General features: G+C 37.3%; 1 long non-coding RNA gene across 1 annotated transcript; it reads left to right on the forward strand.

The window, feature by feature from the left end:
- The first annotated feature begins 164 nt into the window (after window positions 1–164).
- LOC125696810 (uncharacterized) lies at window positions 165–21,011 on the forward strand. Its single transcript, XR_007378546.1, has 3 exons — window positions 165–411; window positions 17,971–18,798; window positions 20,522–21,011. It is a non-coding gene; the product is annotated as an uncharacterized LOC125696810 (long non-coding RNA).
- Window positions 21,012–21,452: the final 441 nt, after the last annotated feature.

The raw sequence follows: 21,452 nt of genomic DNA on the forward strand, positions 1-21,452 counted from the left end.
TGTAAAACTTGCAACAAAGCCTTCACCAATGTGCTTACTCATTCTCTGCATAAAAGACTGTGGGTGGTGAAATCAGCAGGTGAACCTGATTAGAGCCATTATGAGCAATTATTGCAATCAGGGCTCTGATCCTAGCATCTCATTTTGCCTGTTTGCCTCGTGGAGTCACAAGTTCTCTTTAGTTTCAGGATGTTGTATGCTAAACCTGTTACCTTTATGTGTAGAGAGAAATTTAGTAGAATGCAGTACAAGTGCCTCTGATGGGCACTTACCTGGTCTGCAAGCTGCTGGGAAACGTGCTTCCACCATGTGATGCTGTGTGTGTTCCTGGGTGTAACCTAATGTTGATCTGCAGTGCATGCAGACAAATGCATCCTATGAGCCACCCTTTGGCAACTGAAGAAAGTACTGGTAGGTCTGTTGGATGTGTGAGAGCACCTAAGCGTTGTGAAAGGCATAGTTGTTAATGGAGGCCTTTCATTTTATTTGGAGGTCGCTCATAGTAGCAAGGAAAGCATGTTCTGGTTCAGGTATTCTACATAGCAATGGTGATACTGTTTTTCTGCTTTGTTTTGTGTTTGAGAATTGGAGGTACAGCCGTGCCTAGAGTTACGTCATGTTATCTCTCACCTACCTATTTTTCAGCCTTACTTGTTTGAATAATGTAATACTCTAATATGGGTAAACATGTCTAGAAAAGAGAAGAATACATGTTGTAAGAGTTTGTGATTATTTATAGGTAACGTTGCATAAAGCCTTCTTTAGGAAGTGTGTGTAAGCTGTGTTTCAATTTAACTTGTAACAGTGCATAACAAAATTACAGCATGTGTACTTTAGCATTTTGTTTGCCTTTTCTAACAGCAAAATCTATAATGAAATATATGTTATTAGAGAAAATATGCATGTAAAAATCTTTCTATATAGAAATAATTGGCATCAAAATTCTTGCCTTTGTTCCTGCTGAAAGCTTTCAGTTGTCTCAGGTAGATTGACACAATGTTACGTCATCTTATGCTTCTGGGATGAACACAGCAATGAAACACTTGAAATCAGAACTAGAGGGAATTTATGTTATCATCTGCATCTCCTTTGACTTCCTGTTGCCTGGTCTCTAGAAGGCCTCCATACCTTCTCTGTAGGGTTTCTTACCCTCTTTCATAAACCTCCCAGAATCTGAATAAAGGGTTGGTAGTTGGATTTGCAGACATTAAGGGGACTCTCTGCTATTAGGCCAGATACTTTGTTATTAGTGTTGAAAGTGACCTAGACAGTGTGAAAAAGAATAAGAGTAGAAAGAAGAAGGAAAAAGTACTTGAGACAAAGAGGAAAATAAGAGACTTTCCTGAGAAGCATCTTTGTCTCTTTATTGTCAAACACAACAGTGCCTTGTAGCCACAAGCCACAACATATGCTTTTAAAGGTTTCTTCTGTTTGAGGTCTCCCTCAGCTTAATTGATACAAAGGAATTTACCATAAAATCCAGCCTCAATGAGCAGAAAACATATGTGGTTTTATTCAAAGGATATATCCTGGTGGGGTTTTTTTGTCTGAGTGCAATTTGCTCAGGATATTCACTGTGTCTCATGATATTTTTTGAATATTGGTCATGACTATTTTAAAAGGTGTTGTAAACTCTGCTCAGCATGAAATATCAAGCCCATTATTATTTGACTCTTGCCTTTGAGGATTTGATTGTGCCTTGTTCATAGATGTAACAACTGAGTTATACAGTTTTGTCACCAAAAAATTGATATTCCAACAGATCTTCCCATCACCAGTGGCATTATAAATATAAATTGTATCTGAACAAATATTTCTAATAACTTTGAATTAAGGTATCACACTGGAATTAAACCATTGCTTTTAGTTACTAAAATAGTGATTTCCAGTAGGTATTGATGTGTGCAATTAGTATATTAAACAGCTCAGTTTCTCCAGGATAATTATTTGGTGTTTATTTTTTTCCATATTTTATGTTGGCATTTCAGTGCAAAGTGACATCAAATGGGAAAAATGTCATGGGTACAGTGTAAATCTGATAGATCTGATTCCCCAGATCTTATTCTTTATGGTAGTTAGTAAGAATGGTCATATTTTACACCCACCTCCCACAGGTTTGAATGTCTTCTCAAGGCAGAAGTGATGATCTGCATTCTCATATGAAGGCAAGCTGAGTGGTGTATTTTAGGAATTTCATTGGACCTGGAGGAATTAAAGATGTTACTGACCATTCAAGGAGATCTACTAGGGAGACTTTGTGACAGATATGTGATGAAGGCACAGAATGAGTAAGACCCAGGAAGAACAAAGGCAGTAAGAACATAATAGAAGATTTGGATGGGTTATTTGTATTGATATTCACTACTGAGGATGTCATTCTGGGAGTTTCTGGTCCAGTATAATAATTGTGGAACAATTGTCTCAAACTGAAAAATAAGTAATTCTTAGATTGAATTAATAAAGTAAATAGTGCCAGGGCTAGGTGGTGTTTTAAAGGAATTGAGGTAGGGAACTTCTGAGCAATGATCTCTGATATGTTGCCCTACTTGGTCTCTTTTCTAATTATCAGAGGCTCCAATTTCATAGAGGACCATTTTAACTCTGGCAACTAGAAATGAACGGCTTAGTCTGACTTCTGTCCTTGATGAATTGGTTAGCAGTATAGAAATGTTGTGTGTATATGTATTTATAATAAAATCAGTCCTCTCCGGAGATAAACAATATATGCTCACAGGTTTGTTGGCTTTTTAAGAAGTCTGTAACTATTTCTCTGATGTGGATAGTGCTCCTTGTTCAGATGTAAGCTAACTTTTTAACAAAACCTTGAACCAAATTCAAGACTTAAAGAAATCGAATCACCATCAGATGTATCTTTTGAAGCTTAAAAGAGTGGGGTAGGAAGAAAAAACCCAGTGGAAAACAAAAGCACAATTATGAATGTAGGATTTAAAAAAATTTTTTTTTTTTTTTTTTGCAGTGGAGGAAGTTTATCTTTGGAATCTCTCAGGACTTTGTTTTGTTCCTTTACTTTTCAGCATATTTGTAAATAACCTGAAAAGGAAAGGAATATTGGTGTGACAACCCAAAGTGATATAAAATTGCTAAGGATAGTAAAGCCTAAAGCTGATAGCAAAATGTTGCAGAAGGGTACAGAGATACTATGTTACAAGTAAATGGAGCAGCACGTATAATTCAGTGTTGACACTGCTTTGGATGATAAATGAAAAAATTACACAGTGACAACCTATATAACTACAGGGATGTTTGATGTCACTAATCAGGAATGAAATTATGAGACTATTTTCATAGACTCTTCAAAATATTAATTCAGTATTCAGGTGATAAAAAAGAACGTTGGGAATTATTTAGAAATGATAAGAGAAGATCTGTGAAAGCTATGAAACGTTCCTGTGTTCGTTCAGATCCATGGCAAGCTGATTTGATTCCCTCAGCAGTTTTCTTTCTGTGCCTCAAGGAAGTCACAGGAATGGATGCTGTGACTGACCAGAGACATTGAATTGCATCATATGAGAAGGGACTAAGCTAAATGAGAACAGACTGAGCTACGAAACCAGGGGAGAGGAGAAGCTGAGAGAGGTGATAGATACTAAATTAAACAATACAATAAAATCACAAATCAGACAAACCTGAATGAGACAGGATTGTTCAGTATTCTTCACTGCATAAGAACCTGTGATACTCAATAAATTCTGAACAGTGGATTTCAAGCAAACAAAACATATTTTGCATGGACAATAATTTTAAGTTACACTGTGGAGTCTGCAGGATTTTTGGGATGCTGAAAATACAAATGATTTCAAAAAATGGGTTTAATAGTTCAAGGATAAGAGCTCCTTTACCCGCTGCTAATTTGCTAATGACTTCAAAGAAGCCTGTAACACTCCAACTGCTGGTAAACTGGGAAGATATTCCCAGGGAGGAATCATTCTGTTTCTTATGCTGCTCATTGAAGGGTCTCCTTGTGCTCATTCTTTGAGGTGCTGAGCAGACAGACCTTCCTTTGGCTCAATGCAGCTGCTATTATGTTCTTATTTTCTCACTCTGCCAGGGAAGCGCTGCTTTGCCATGTGGTCTGGCTGCCTCACCTGAAAAGAAATGATCTTCAGATCATTACCAAAATGAAATTTAGAAGTTAATTGTTTTTCAGCTTTAAACTAGTTAAATTTTATCTGTATTTCTTACTCAAAGCGAAGATTAGAAACCCAATTAATTTTCAGTCTGTTTTCATTAGGGTACTAATCGGGATTTCTGCATTCTACCTTTTACAGTATTAAAAGGTAAAACGTAATGTGTGTAGTAAGCAACTTATTTCCTACACATTTCCAGGACTTTTTGCCAATTTCACAATCTGGATAGTGCTGTTGTACATCAGTTGTTTTAAAGAGGTCTTGTTCTTTATAATATTAATTGTTCATTTAAAACTCCAGGTGTTTACAGATTCAGAAGTATTTCTTTGAAAGTTCACTCTTTGCTGCTGGATGCATTGTTGCACAGGAGCGAAGAAAGCACATCATGCAGGCAGTTACTGAAATTGCTATCTCAGATGTTTAGGTGACATTTCATGTACAGGAACTGTTAAATCTGGCTGTTGAAAATAGATTTAGTTTGCATTCTATCTTAAAAAGGAACTGTTATCTCTGTTTTGTTCATTAAAAGTTTGAGTGTGGGAGGTACTTGATTTAGTAGATGCTAACATGGAGTCTGCTCTATAAAGCTTTAAAGAGGACTGATTCTAGAACTTCATAAAGAAACTGCTTTCAACACAAATGGGGATGGGTGCAACTTCTGTTATTAGAAACAGACTGACATTTAGATCAACAGGTTTCAATATTCTTATCAGCTGTCCAAAAGAAAGAATTTTTTGTAGGATCCCAATTGACTGTAATGTGGCCTTTGGTCAAAATCCTGGAGTATTTCTAAGCTCTGTGCAATTGTTTACAGTAGATCGTATCTGTTAATTATGAAATGGGCAATGAAGTCGGGATTCTTGACTGAAGAACTGCCGCGTGTGAGAGTTTACCTGTAGAATTTCTTCTACTTAAGTGGTCTTGTACTTATCATTCATTTTAATGCGAAAGTCTAAAAGGTTGAGAGTCCTGTAGTTGATTAATTCCAGGGTGATGTTATATTTATAGTTAGTTTTATTACTAGAATTAATAATAAAATAATTCAAGTTGGTTAAAATCTGGGCAATGGTGGTATGCTTGTGGTGTTTGGCAGTAAATGAAAGCGTTTATGGAGCTGAGTTTTGTAGATTACCCTGAGTGGTAAACCTTAGCAGTTAATGTCTCAGCTTGACAGTGTCAATCTGATATTGGTGAGAATCTTTTAGATGCTCACATTTCTGTGGAATGCTGATGTTTTGCAATCCGAAGTCCCACCAAGTTTGTGCAACAGAGAATATAGATACAATCTTCTGGGCATTGCAGTAGTCTTGGAAGAATGGTCATCCAACTGGAATGTCAGAGAGCTTTTTGTCTCTTCATTTGCTTATTAAATAGTTCTGGGAATTGAGAGCCTATAGCAGGATTCCCACTATAAAGAGAGAAAAAGCACCAGTATTTTTATGACTTTCTGATAGTGATGCTTGACTGTGTAAAGGTTAGCCTAATATCAACATTTGCTTAATGCGCTTAGAATTGAAAAAACACAGTGGAGTTCTTAAATTGGCTCTTGCAAGAATTTAGTAAATTAGAAATGTCTTTACCATTTATTAGCAGAAATATCACATCTCCTCTGTTCAACCACTGCTTTACAGCTTTCATCTTTTTTTTTTTTTTTTTTTTTTTTTTTTTTTTTTTTTTTTTTTGCAAATATGTAGTAAGTGTACTTTATGGAAATGGGCTAAGCTGACTGCAAGGATTCTTAAATTCACCAGGCAGACTGCTTTCTCTGAGACGCTTTCCTGGAACCAGGAATGTTTCTTGCACTGCAATAAAAAAAAAAATGCAATGTACAGGTATTTTGAACTTCGTTAGAACTCAAAACTGAATGAGTTTTATTTGCTTTTTGGCTCACAAAAGAGAGTTAATTGCTTAACTCATCAAATATGTAGTACTAACAGAAAAGGCTTCATACAAGTAGGGAAAATTCTTATTGAAGTAACTTGTTCTGACTTCATCTTACAAGAAAAAGACTCAATATCAAATAAGTTTCTATTTTCTAACTCTTCTTGAAGTCTTTGACTTTATCTTCCAACTTCATTGAGTCATTCCAAAAAACTTCTGTATTCTGTCTTCAGCTTTCTCTTTTGCTGTTGCTGGATTTTGCCACCTTTGGAAGAAATTCTGTGTTGTATATGGCTGATAAATCCAGTTTTCAGTGAAAGAATTTACAGTGTAGCTTAACTTTTTAACGTAATAACATCCCAGACAATTCAAGACTTCATAAATGTGATAAGAAAACACCTGCAATTGGAAAGAAGCTGGGAAGGTGCTGCATTGATCTTACTGCAGCTTGTCCGCTTTAATGGACATTGCTTCTATATAGAAAATATACAGAAAATGGGCAAACGTAGATGTTTTTGTATAATTCAAGTGCTATGTGAAATAGGAAATGCAGAAATAGGCTTGTATCTTTTTTCCTCCATTTTCTTAGTCTTTACCATTATTACACAAAAATCAAAAGTGACAAACAAAACTCAAGGGGATTCTAGTTCCCATGATACTCTGGTCTTTCACTCGTACTAATTCCCACAGGTAGGAGAAGCATTTAGATGTACTGGTTATCCCTGGAGTTAGATCCAAATATTGAGCAGATCAAGCTTTTGAGTTTTCTAGCATGGCTGAGAGCCTGAAATTGTAATGTATTCCTGATCAGTTAGGTCCCTGGCTGCAAATGACTCTACTCTCTGGTTTCCTTAGGTATTCTAGAACATAATTCTCATAGGCACAGGGTACTGAACAAGCATGAGATACAAGGAAAGATTGGGTAGATTCATCCAAAAGAACAGGACTGAATAACAGCTGGATTTATAGCTGGGATAATATATCAACGCCCAATTTTTAAACATCTTTTGTTTGTTACTAGAGAAAGATCACTGGGCTTTTTAATTCCCCAGAGAAGCTGGGGAAAGATGACTGGGAGTTTTGGTTTATCACCCACGGGCCCTTAGCAGACTCATAGTCCAGTGAAAATCATTTCAATCTTAGCAAGTAGGGAAGTATGTTCTATGAATCACTGTTAATCTACTGCTTGTTATCACATTTTGTATGTTCAGGTTACCTATGTAGTTTAAGGAGAGTGGTTTACAACTTTCCCGTAGTTTATCTGGCTAAATAATACAAAAGCTTGTGGTTTGAAGATGTTCTTTAAAAGTCATTAAAATTTAGGGTTATTAGTAAGTGACAGAGGTGAAATTTGGTCAGGAGAGATGCAGTTTGAAGAGACATCATTTGTTTATAAATATTACAGGGAGATGTATCAATGAGGTATAAGATACCAGCATGAAAGAAAGATTTTGCATATGCTGGCGATTTACTACTGGTCATCAACTAAAATGTAGCACAGTTTGAGTTTCATCAGTATGTCAGATCAGATGGATAAAACATTTGTCAGTAAATCTGATCTTCCCCTTTCCTGCTGAAGCTGGGGCTGAAAAGCAAGGATGGCATCAATAGCGTGGTGGCTACCAAACCTCTCCATCAGCTCAGGCAGGGGTAGCTGCAGATGGCTGTGGAAGGCATAAAGCCTACACTACTCTTCCTTTATAAAGGACGTGGAGAGCAACCACAGATCTAGCGCATAGGCTTACATTCTTCTCTATTCTTCTCTATAATGCTGTTTTGCTGTAGAGAATTTAAACCAGTCTTTTCTGACACCATACACACAACTTTTAGTTGTGTATGTATCAACATTGCTAGATTTTAATATCACTGAAAATGTCCCACGTAATCTCCTCTGGCAAAGAATGAAAACAGCTGCTGAAATACAGACTAATTTCACAGCAAACTGTAGACAAACAATCCACTCTTGTAAGTACAGAAGTCTGTGGATGTTTTCCTTTCAGGTGGCATTTTTGTTTTAGAGACACATACATATCACAGAGAAGCCAACGATATCATGTTAAAAACGTTTGTTTTCCTGTAAGTTTTGTGAATTAATTTCTGTACCTACTCCTAGATGTATTCATTTATATGTGCTTAGATTCAAAATGTCAGATTTTTTAATTCTCCTATTCTATTACTCACATGTACAGACTTAAAACATAAATAGAGAAGAACAATCAGGGCTGTCCTGTTACGAATGTGGAATTGCCTTCTCCCACGTAGTGATGTTTTGTTTTTATCAGTTCTGAAGCATTTTCCGAATTCCTACACTTTATTGAGCTTGGTGTATTTATCTAACAGCTCTATTTTCATCATTCTTTCATTTTTAAAAAAAAAAAGTTCAGCTTCATATGATTTCATTTGTTCCCATTTACAGAACTCAAAACAATCTGCTGTATTTTTGTCTTCCAAATGTTTTGGGAAATAACATGCTGTAGTATAAATTACAAAGCTAAAAGCCTTCAATGGGCTGCTAATTTGCCCCTGAAAACACACTTGTTTTTAATTTTTTAGTCTATACAACCGACTTTTTTCTAGTTCTTTTCTGGATATTTTCTTTTTTTTTTTTTTCCTTATTCTGCTGCTCTTCCTTTCCACTGTTGACATCCAAATGTGGCTAGGGGTAACAGCTGATTCTTTTCACAGGAAAAGACGTCAGACTTTGGATAAAAATAAGGTTCCCAAAGAATGGAAATATGAAAACCCATTAATAGAAATGAAATCTGAACTCGCAGTCATCTGACTCACATCTCAATTATTTTTGTTAAAGTTACAGAGTTCAGATGTTTTGCTGATCTCTGTGGGACATTAGGCATAATCTACTAGAAATTATAAAGAGTAATTGCAAAGTAGACTGGAAACTGCATAAAGTGAGTTTTTCCAAGCTTAGCAGATTGAGTAGTAGAGCCAAAAATGCTGGAATCATAGAATAATGGGATTATAGGCTTTGATGCATTTCAGTAATACATTACTGCTACCCTTTTGGACAGTCTTTCTCAGGGGAGCAATTACTGACATGAAAATACCACTAGGAAGTGGGAATGAAAGCAATATGAATGGTAACTGTCATTAAAGGCTAGTATTCAGTGTTTACTGCAGGACTGCAAATAAATCTGGGTTACAAACTCTATGGCAATTCTGAATGACTTCTGACATACGATGCTAAAACTTGTTTTGGTCTCATGAGTCATATGTGAATCTGAGATCACTGGGCTGCTTGTGTGAAAGCTTAAAGTTAATACCATCAGACCCAACTTTTCCTCTGTTTCAGTCTTAATTTTGAAAACCGTTTTACTGTTAATCTTGCGTTTTCATCTAATTCTTTTTTTTGACCAGATTAAATTTTGAGTCTCTTAGCTGTGACAGTGTCCTGTTGAGTATCAGTCATAAGGAAAAAGTGTCTGTTATACACAACATAGGAAACTATTTGAAAGATAATAGCATCTTTCACTGCTGGGTATTATTTGATTGCCTAAGTGGGAAAGAAATGTTGACCTTGTGGGTATCATGGAGTAATTGCTTATTGCATTAGGCAGACTTGCACTTTCCTTTGAGATACAGTAAAGACAGAATGTCAGTCTTGATGGACCAGGAGGCTGATCTGCCATGACAACTCTTTCTGTTCTGGTACATGTGACCTGTCAGTGGCTATAGTGGGAAGATAAAAAATGAATCTATCGGTAACTGAAGGCTAAGGCAAGTGGAAAGAGATTTCTGAAGGAACAGTTTTCCTTTGTCAGAATGCAGGGAACAACCATTGTGGAAGTGGAGCAATGAGTGACAACCAGTTATTAGGGACAATTTACCAGAACTACTAGAGTTGGGTTATTTATTTCCTTAACTATATAGGAAGCCCTGCTATATGAAATAAATATGACAGCTATTTTAGGGAGACAAAACTTCTAAGAAGCTATTTGGGGTTGAGGTAATTTACCAATGAGCTGTAGTTGTACAATTGATAACAATTTTCTTTACTTCACTGAAAATGCTTCTAGAATACAGGGCGGGGGGGTGGGGGGGGAAGATTGACAGGTCTTAATATTGTATTATTTGAGAAAAATGCATTTAGCAAGCATGGAAACTGTTCATGTAGGTAGAGTCTGGTGGACATGGGTGCTTATCTCTGGTAAGAAACGTGATGGGCATTTGTAAAAGGAATAATTGCATAAATGTACACATAGATGACTTCTTGAAGAGCCCAGTTCTGTGAGATACTAAATGTTGTAAAGTCCTGTCAACCCTCAGCAAGGACTCCATAGGATTTACATCGGTGGTATTGTCTGATAAAAATATTTTGTGTAAGTCTCCCACTCCAAACAAAAGCAAAAGACTCCATACCTTTCTTGGGTGCATTATTTCTTGTTTAGGTTAAATGTCAGTGGGAAGTTCTTTGCTATGAGATAGGTGAGGTGGAACAGCCTGCCCAGAGAGGCTGTGGATGCCCTGTCCCTGGAGGTGTTCTAGGCCAGGTTGGATGGGCTCTGGGCAGCCTGGTTGAGTATTAAATGGGTAGGTTGGCAGCCCTGCATGTGGTGGGAGGTGTTGGAGCTCCATGATTCTTGAGATCCCTTCCAAGCCATTCTCTGATTTTTTCATGCTACCTGATAGCGTGGAGTCAGATTCAATTCCAGCATTTCAAATTAAGCAAATTAAATAAACAAAAAGCTCATAATTGTTATGCTACTTGTTATACCACTGTTATACCTGATTTTACTTTTGAAGTCAATAATTTTAACTGTGAATAGAGCAGAATTAATCTAACATCAGGTACTGCATCAGATATCACGTTTCTTAACAGCTTTAGCTTGTGTTATCTCCCCTGATTTGAGGAAAGAAAATGGAGTCTTCAACAACAAGAATAAATGTCTGAAGAAAACACTGCAGATACAAATACTGGTGAGAAGTGATTCTTATTTAACACTTTAGTTTTACTCACTTTTCAGAAAGCCAAAAATGTTCTAATTTATCACAAGAGATTTCCACCAGATACCCCCTGTTGCTGTGACAGTTCATTTCCTTTTGCACTTCAGTTGCTTCAGTCAAATAGCTCATACTTTGTCCTGTCATGTCCAACCACAGCTTCACTGATTCATAAACAGAACATGCAGTTGCCTGTTCTGGGAAAGCTTATGTGCCAGAAATGATGCTTAAGAAGGAAGATTTGTTTTCAACTTGTTCTAGCACATATTTGGCATGATTAAGAAAAAAAAAAAAAAAATAAGATGAAGAATATTATGATTTTCTTTCCAGGCTTGTACATTTGAAGTTGTATTAAATGAGGCAGTTCTACAGTATTTACTTCAAAGTGAATGCTTTTACACATAAATGATACAGGTGCTTGGATAATATCTAACAGGTATCATCAAGGAATCTTATTCGTTCTAGGTTTTTACATAACAAAAAAGTTTTTTGTATATTACTAGAACTCTTTATTAATCTTTTTTATCACATTACCTCAATGCAGTAAAACCACTGTTACAGAAGTAAATGTTTGTGGTGTATTTTTGCTTGGATTTGGGATAACAGGAATGCTTGTATGAGGCTGAATACTGATGTAGTTTGGATTCTAGAATAATGGAATATGATGCTTACCTCTTGACCTGAAGCTATATATGTGACCTTTATTAAATCAGTTTGATCCTGGCCCAGCAAAAAGCAGACATTTGTGCAGTGAGAAACAATATTTGTGCTCTTGAAGTCCTGTCTTTTAGGCATTCCTCTCATGGGCGTTACCTGCACGATGCCTTTGTTCCTCTCTTCCTCTTACCTTAGTTTTTTGTAGGTTAGACATGATAGCCAGAAGAGTTTTCAACATGTGTAAAGTATCTAACACAGCACAGTTGTTGGCTTCAAGGAAGTGCTATTACACATCCTGCTCATTGTATTCCCATTGACCTTAATGTGAATGTCTGCATGAATAATTGAGCTCTGCATGTGAATTCACATAGATAGAAAAATGATACTGCCCTGGGAAAAATGAATGGGTCCTCCTTTCTTTCTGCATGTGCCTTCTTTGTTGTGGGAGTTTTGGTCCCTTAGTGTTGCTTTTTCTTCTCTGACTTCAGTGACAATGAGCTTATTCTTTTTCACGGATATCTGATGCAACCAATGACAATAGAAGTCAAATGATGACATGTAGAATTCTATCAGAAGCCACAGGAAACAATTCCTTGAGCTCTCCATTGGCTTGAACAACTGTATAAATGACTTGCCAAAAGACATCTAATTAACTGCTTTAAATGTGAAATCATCTACAGCAGTAGTGTCTTGTTGTGATCCTGCTTCATTATCTCAACAAATACATTGTTTTAGTGCTTTATTGTGTTAAGGGTGTATGTGCAGTTCAGACCATCATAAACCTGATGATATCAATTAAAGAACTAGTGAATAGGTTGTTTGAATACATACCATAAAATTTTATACGCTATGAAGTATTTTTTATGAAAGTGAAAGAAAACAGACAAATCAAGCAGCGCAATTCTGTTCCCAGCTCTGTTAAGAAAAGAGGTGGTCCAAAATGCCATTGAAATGCTGACAGTTCATGTTTACAAATTTCAATTCTGTTTGAGGTTTCAATTTTTTTAATGTACTTTTAAAAAGCTTCCCCTTTTAACGCCGTCTACTGTGCATAAACATCTATACGTATAGAATAGCTTTGTATGATATAAGAAACTCTCTACTCAATCACTATATTTACAAGAACAGCTTAGTGACAGCATTTGCTGGGTCAGAATTTTTCCTGCAGTTGTCTCTTTGGGGCAGGATGTGTTGTTACCAAGGAGAAAGGAAGTAGCTTCCAGGAAACAGCCACCACTTCAAAGAAATCTGCAGTGCTGAGAAGAGCAGATCTAAACGCTGCTTTCTTCTCAATACAGATGGAGAATTCTCATCTTACAGTCATTTTCAGCAGTCCTTTCCATGTGAAGAAAACTGGTATTTGTGTGGTTTGGGTTCTGGCACTATCTTGTGAGAAAAGCAGTATTTACAGTATAAGAGAAGTGTACGAATGCCGTTGCTGCAGACCTGGAAGAGGCTTGAGAAAGGTCATGTTAGCATAATATAAACTTACCTGTTAGATAATTTTAAAATTGGTACTAATGTGGGATTATAAACATACTTGGGAACTGGTCTAGAGGACCACGATTATTATTACTGGGAGGTTTATGCTTCTGGAGGAGGAATAATAACAAAGACTCCTCAGTTGTGATGTTAACAAATCTTACTTCATATTCTTGCCAATAACTAAATGGTAAAATGATGCCTCAAAGATAGAAGAGATTGCACTCCCCAAAGGGACTCATGAATGTATGAGTAGAGCTATTCTACCTTACCTGTAAAAACTGTCAATTTAGTGATATAGAACACAATATCTGCGCCAGATGCAACAAGAATGTCTGCTATAAACTGGGAGATTACCTGTCCACAATGACAGTAACAGGGGAGGTTCAATTGCTAGTAGCAAAACGACTGAGCTGACTCCACGAAGCAGCCATGGAAAGAAATATCTTTGAGTTGGGTGGGTAGAAATGAGGATTCATGTGTTTTTCCTACAAGATACAGATACTGTATACTGTTATCTCTGTATACAATTGCTTTTGTTTAAAAAATATAATATGTAAGAAATATAAGGAATATGAGACAAAAAACTACAAGGACAAGCAGTCTAGGATGAAGTCTTTTTGTCCTAAGAAAGGAGGAACAGTATAATTTTGTTTGTTTAGCCTAACAAAGCCAAGTCTTAGAGGAAATAAAGTTAATACAGATGTATCTGTAGAAAAATAGTAGGGAGGGAAAACAACCTTCTTTGCCCCAAATAATTAAATGTGAGGATAAATTGGGTCAGTGGCCTTTAGGCAGGAAATCAGAAACATCTAAATGTTAGGTTTGAGGTTCTGCAATGTTCTTCCAGGAAAAATACTGAGTAAAATTTCTTTTTCCCCTGCTGGTTTTAGGGAAGTTGTTTGATCAGGCTATGAAGGTGTTCTGTGACATAGCTGGCTAAAGCAGGGAATGAATTCATTAATTTAGGAAGTCCATCTTCTGATCTTCTGATGACCAGAGGCAGGTATGCACACTGCCAGCTGTAGGGAATGTATTTCTACTATTTCACAGAGCAGTGTCAGGCTGTCAACATTTTATCTGTAATGAAAACACTCATCTCTCAGAGATCTAAGACATGGCAGTTTCAGTATTCGGTTTTCCACCACTGGGAAGTGTGCCCTATGGAAACTTCTCAGAGTCTAAATACTATGTCATTTCTCATTTTTACTTTTTTTTTCCTGAACATTTTGGCATTTTCACTCTGTAAGAGACAGAGATGCACAGTGGAAGATGTGAAGTCCATATTACCAAGAAGTTAACTGCAGCTTTCCCAGTTAGTATTGTAGTCACAGTTTTCCTTGGAAGTTTTCCTTAAAAAGCACAAGAACTTTTTTTCTTTTTATGTAGAAGTCTCTTCCCTGTATCATCACTACTTGGTAATGTTCTGAAAGGAGCATATACTTAAATAGAGGCATTAACCTAAAGGTACTTAAAACACCAAGGTGACTGAATACAGATGCTCTTGGCTTACTGTCTTATGTCTGCTTACTTAATTTGGTTCTTCTTGCCTTTAAGACTTCTTTGGCATGAGAAGGAGGATTCCAGAAGCGATAGCACGTCTGGAGTAAAGTCTTAATCAAGTAGCACTTCGAATATACGTAGAAATTATCTTCAGTTACATAAAGGAATCAGGGAAAGCTTAGGAGTAACAAGGCAAAGAAATGATGTTCGTTGTTTGTCCTTTCTGCTCACTATTAAAATCAGCTCTTTGCTTTCTCCTTTTTTCCCTCTCTATTAAGGTTAGCTAGGCAGATTGTGATGTAAACGTTCTTTATTAAGATGCTTGTGAGAGTTTTCATGAGTTTATGTCTGAGGAACATAGAAGGTGTCTTTGCAGGTCCTTGTCGTGAGAATCTGCGATTCTTCATTTGCTGTTTTCCCTCTGTCAGGCTACCATGTATGACAAGAACCAATTCTTCTGCTCTTTATTGAAGTTGCACTTACGGATGTCAGTGACTTGTCACCCACTGGGGTAACTTACTCTTTAGATTAAGTTGCTAATGGCAACTTTGAGTCTAGAAAGGTTTTCCTAATATATATTTCCTAATTATATATTTTAATGAGTAGTTTAATAAAGTTTTAGTTTTAATAAAGTGGTGTACTTTTGCAAGGGGTGAAAGAACCCTTATATAGACAGGTGAAGTTTTTTAAACTACAAGCTTTATTGTTAAGTAAAAAATACAGTGGCTGTAATCATGAAACACAACACTAAACAAACAAAAATGGACTTGTAAGCAGGTCTTTGGAAGGTCGTAACTCAAGTTACATTTATTATTCATATCATAATAAAGGCTGAAATTTGCATTTGGAGATAAATATTTCATTGTGCTAAGCTCTGCACAAGATTCTGTGTCTCAACCACATTTTAATCTAATGAGAAAAAGCATGCAACATATGCAACAAAGAAACAATGGGATTTCACTGTAACAATGAGCAAATTGATATCATAGCTTCAGGATTGTGAAGACAATATGGCAGCACTGAGATTTGAATTTCAATACTTCAGGATGTCTGTCCTGCTGGTAATGTATCTTTATTTTACAGGAACTACACAAAATGATGGGCAGGTGCAAACATGTTGGGTGTTTTCAAACATTGCCTGCAGAATCCCTGTTCCTTTTAGGTTGGGTTTCATAGACAAAGTTCCCATGTATTGGCTTTGTTTGCATTCGATATTTAGCAGTCACTGAGATGAGTTTTCTGTCTTTTTGAATCTTTCTTATATCTGAGCGCAGGTAATGCAGAGAGATGTCATGATCTCTTGACTTGAGTGGCTAAAAACTGCCACTGGTGTAATCTGGCAGTCAAATAATTTAATTCCTGTCAGTCATTTTGTGGCCTGCTGGATGTTAAAGCGCATGGAAAAATAAGAATGAAAGGAGATAAAAGCTCTCACGTCAGTTCTGGTTGGCTGTTTCTATTCCTTTCAGCTGCTGCTCTGAGTACCTTAATATTCAGCCTAGGCAGCAGAGACTTGTAATCTTGGATACATCACAATGGAAGATTAATGATGTACAGGAAGCATAGGATATCACCAAGTGTGTATTCTGTCTGCGTCTATTAATATAGGGGAAAAAAAAATATGGAGAAGCAAAATGCTGTCTCAGTTTTGCCTGGGAAAGGCAAAACTTCTGCTTTGGGAAAGGTGTGTCAGTAACCTGATCTTTGTTTCTCTTAGTGGACTCGGGACAAAATTGAAATTGTCAAGCCTACTAAAACACAGTAGTCTGCCTAGTCTGTAGGCCTATGTGAGTAGCTGAAATATTTCTATCTGAGTAAACAAAACTGCAGTTTTACTGTCCTGTTAGTAGTAGTGGTGGCTTGGGAAGGGTAGGTTCAGTTCACAGTACCGTTTGGTATCAAGGCATTCCTTCTATTGATGGCAGAGGAGGCAGAGATTACTTGAGCAGGAAAATGAACTCCTCTCTTAATTGCTGCACTTAGTGTTTCTCTGGGGCACTTAGCACTAGAAAGTTCAAGCTATAATCCAGGAAATACAGGGATATAAATAAATCCCTAGAGAAAAGTTTTGTTACTATTGTCTGCAAACTGCACTATTATCCATAAATGGAGGCAGCAGATGGAGGATGCGTGGCTGAAATGCTTTGTTTTAGTGCCATTTATGCCTATTTTTTTTTTCCAAATTCTTGTAGTGATAATTTCAAGGAGCTACTATGAATGTGTCAGCAATTACAGATATGGATTTCACTGGGTTGAGAAGTGATGTTAAACACTGATCACCTGGCTATTAGGTGTTTACAGTCTGAGACAGTGATGATGTAAAGATTTTTTTCTTAAAGCAGGACATGAGCATAGCTGATACAAGAGCATGATATTAACTACTCAAATGGCCATAGCACCTCTCCAAATTCCCACTTCAGGAGCTCTTGCTTCAGTTCACATAGCTACGTATTTAACTGGCTGTTGTTAATTAGATCAGTAACTGTGCTTTTTCACTTTTTTTTTTTTTTTTTGAAGGAGAGGTATAACCACTGCCTCCAGAAAGTTTATTTTGCTGCACTGATGCTGCAATTTTTTTTTGACTTATCAAAACATCTGTGGCTTCAGCACCTGCAGGCTGTCACTGATTGGTGTCATGAAATACACAGGAGTGATAACATCAGACCTTTTCTTGTTTCTAATTTGGAAGCAGAGCTCGTGTACTTGCACACGTCCTCTAATATTTATACCTTCTCACAGCTATAGAAGTTTTCAGTTATGTCAGACATGCTGGTTTATGTAGGATTGGCGTGAAGCCTTTTGAGTACAGTCTTTTGCAACCATTTCCAGCTTGTTTGTTGTTCCCTTGTAACAAACAGAAAACAGAGCAAACAATTTCCAAGCACTCTAAATGTAGCAAGGCCATCTGTTGTCTACAGAAACTATCCTAGTGAGAGTGGTGTTTTTTTCTCTTATGTATCCTGAAACTAGCACATGCTTACATTTCTTTTTTTTTTTTTTTTTTTCATCTTATTTACTTATTTAAAATCTCAAGTGACTTCTAATACCTGTATTTTCATTTTGAATATGTGTAAAATGTCACTTCTGAGGGTCATTATTGCTGCATCTAGAAAAGGATATAGAGGCTGGGTAAGTGGGCTATGGAAAGGGGAGAACAAGATCAGTGTCACTACTCTGGTTTGTGAAACTCTCTAGTCTCTGCTTCTTATCTGCCTCACTTGTGGTACAATGTCACTGGGCAGAAGCTGAGGAGACAGAATGCACAGTACTTTATTTTGAATTAATGGGCTGGTGGAATCTAAAACTGCATCATAATTAATAAAAATATTTTTCTTTTCAGAAGCATCAATTACTCACAGCTTAGTCACTCCTCGGGAAAAGAGGAAGAGAAATGGACTCAATTTATGGGAAGCTTCTATGTGCAACTACCACGAACAGGAAATGAACAGAACATCTGTCAGCAAAAAGGCATCTTGGCTAACTTCTGGATCACAATGACTGTAACCCCATACAGAACTGATTTCCCCAATACATCTGAAAAGGGAATTTGAGAAGGAAGAGGAGTAGGTACATGATTTTTGGGCCAGATGTCACAGAACACTGTTGATAAGAGACTTGGTAAAAATTTTAGACATCCTGTCATCCTGAAGACAATGAAATATCAATGAGGATCGAGCAGTAGAAGCTGTGGCTGGAGAGGAAAAAGAGTTGTTCATTCAAAGCCCTAAGATATCTTTGCTATTAAAATTCAGCACACTTTCAGAAAACAGACTGAAGGAAGAATCAAGTACAGTTTTATGACCTCGTAAATTTTACCAGTCTCTTTTAAGCTCTACATTATTATTCACTTTTCAAAGACAGTCTATGGCATTACAGACTATCAAAGGAGATGTCTGGAAAAGTAAGCTTTGAGAACCAATTACTAGAAAGTGTTACTACAAAATGCTTTTATCAGATAACTTATCAAGATTCCAAAACAGGAATTGATTCAGAGAGGATCAGAATATCTTTACCACAACATTTACTGATGATGAATCACCTGTCAGAAGTCCTTGGGGAACACCTCTGTACCTAAAATTGGTACACACGTCTGAGTACTAAGATGCCTGTGGCTCAACTTGGCAGAAAACTGCATACTTATAATGCTGCAACTTCTGAATAAGTTGGGGTAAGTAATACATAGTTGTACGCCCTGAAGTTCCAGGTAGTCTGAATAACATCTTGTACTATACACAGCAGCAAATGTCTCTAAATGAACTTTGTGGTATCTTTCTGTTTCTCTTTTTTGGGGGGAGTGGAGGAGCAAAGTGCTGCTTGGTGGATTATTACAGGATAAGATTTTACTTTGGTTTTTTTAATCACTTTATTTTTGTATACATGCTTTGCTATAATGCTTGCTTTGAACAGAAAATTTCTTTTCCACCTCAGACCCTGCTTAGTTGGCCCTGTAGAAGCCTTAAAGTCTGGGAAACAGGGTGTAGTTCAGTATTGCAAGCAGTTCTTGTCATAAGTGGACTTATTTAAAGGAATGCTTGCCTTCTCTAAGGGTGCTTGGTCTCTGAAATCAACTAATCTCCCCTACAATATCCAAAGCTTGATCCTTCTGATTCATGGTGATCGATCCTTCTGACTGATGGTGATCAATCCTTAGCTCTCATGTATGTCACACTGATCTCTGAAGTTGGTATTGTAAGTCAGCCAAATGTAACCTGTAGAAGAAAGTTCGTAATAGTAAGAAGAGTGAGGTAAGAGTATGTATGAGTGAGGATGTATGTGCTGTGGGAATAGAATCAAAGAAATTAAGTGATATCCATTCCCCTGTAATGACAAGCAAATTGTGCGTGACTCAGAAGCTACTTTCCAGTCCTTTCCATATTCACAACTTAGATGGCAGCTGTTATCTTTTATTAAAAAAAAAAATCGGCGTAAGTTTATATACTTTTTTTTAGTACTGACACACAAACAACAATCGTAATAGCAACTTAGCCAGATGTGTATAGACAGTGCAGGCTGCAGTGACTGACAAAAGGATTAACTGAAGCAAGAAAAGAGGCTGGGAGGAAAGAATATGTGAATTAGGATTTTTGATCCAGTTCTCCCATATCTAAAAGCCACTAACAATCCTTTTGGTAGTGTGTACTGATGGGGCATGGAGGGAAGGAACACGCTGAGGTTGGCCCAAGTACTGTACTGTCTGTAAAGCCATACAGCACTGGTTGTTGGGAGGGTGCTGTGAGCTCCCCTGGAAACAGAGCTAAGGCCCTTGGAATGCTCCTAGGTGAGCGTGACTCAGTTTGTGGCCAGTGTGATGCTTTTATCTTGCTTACCGCTGCTTCCCTGGAGGAGACAGGGAGCAGCTGTTTCAGGGCTGAAGGTAGCCCACATGGCTGAATCAGCCATCCTGTGCCTGCCACAGACAGGCAGCAGTGTCTGCTGCTGCTTCTAAAGGCTTTTGAGTGCCAGACTTCTCACTGTGGCAGAAACAGGGGAATTCATTTGGCATTTGCTGCTAGGAAGGTTGGGGAGGTGTGGTGGGTTGAGGGTGGAAGTGGATTTAGTGGGGCTCAGACAGGCATGTCTGTGGCTAAGGTGGTAAGAAAGTGCCATTTTTCCCAAAGCCTGAGTTGGGCCACACTAGTTTTGAAGGCTAAACTCCTCTTTGCAGTGTCAAGTATGCTTGAGGGGATGTTGTCATTGTCCTCTTCTCACATCACATGGGCCTGCAGGATTAACAATCCATAATAGTAAGAAGCAACTCCAGGAGGTAAGTCTTGAAAGAACTTTGAGTTCACATGATCACTACTTAAGGCCATGGACTCAGCCCTCATGCACAATATTCATGAAAACGGGGAAAAAAAAGATTTGACTCCCTGCTTTTTCCTTTCCTACAGTGTGGCTAGGCTGGGAGAATCAGCTGCTAGAATGGCTTCTAGAAGGAAGAATTTACTTGTCATTCAGAGATCTCTCCATTGGCTTCTGGGAATCCTCTTTTGTTTTTCTGCTTTCCTACATTTGTAATTGCTAAATGCTAGACTGTAAGAGGAGGCTGTTACACTAAGAACTGAATTTGGATTATTCATTGTGGATTTAACAATTTCTTTTGGAAGCCATGCATCTCCTGAAGCTATAGACTGTGGTGGATAATAATTAAAAAATATGAATCCAAGACAAATATTTCTCTTTCCATTTGCAGTCCTGAATGGAAAACTGAAAATACAAATAGAAGATACTGTTTTCCATTTACAGACAGGACAGTATAATTTATTCTTTTTTTGTTTGTTTGTTTTAATGTTAGGCTCTTATTTGGTGCAATTATTTAGATTTTGTATATTAATATTCTCCAGATATTTCTAAGCCTTTCAGCAAAGGGTTTGATTGCAGGTCAGTTTTAATAAGGGCTCTGACAAAAAATAAGCTTGGGCAGTGGTTGTATGAAAAATACAAAGCCCACCATCTAACTTCATATAGTTTTGTGTATGTGATCAACCCTAAGCCTTTGCTGTATGCTTATATCTGCACAGATAATCTGTATGTACATAATTTGTGATGTTACATCTAATCACCTTTCACTAGAGCAGAGCTGAACCCATAGTGATAAGTTCTGCTTCTTGTAGCAGCTTCAATCTTTTAAAGAGTTTTAAAGAGTAATGTGAAAAATTTGAAAGGCTTGGTCTTTAGACAGAGAAGGAAAGAAATCAAGAATCTCTTTTCTCTCTTCTCTCCCTCTCTTCTGTCTACTTATTTCCAAGGGTTCATATTCAGATTGAAACCATGAATAATCACTCCCTCCTGCCCCCAGATTACTCTGTTCCCTACATGGTG

Source organism: Lagopus muta, chromosome 8 (genome assembly GCF_023343835.1).
Source record: "Lagopus muta isolate bLagMut1 chromosome 8, bLagMut1 primary, whole genome shotgun sequence".
In the NCBI taxonomy this organism is placed as follows: Eukaryota; Metazoa; Chordata; class Aves; order Galliformes; family Phasianidae; genus Lagopus; species Lagopus muta.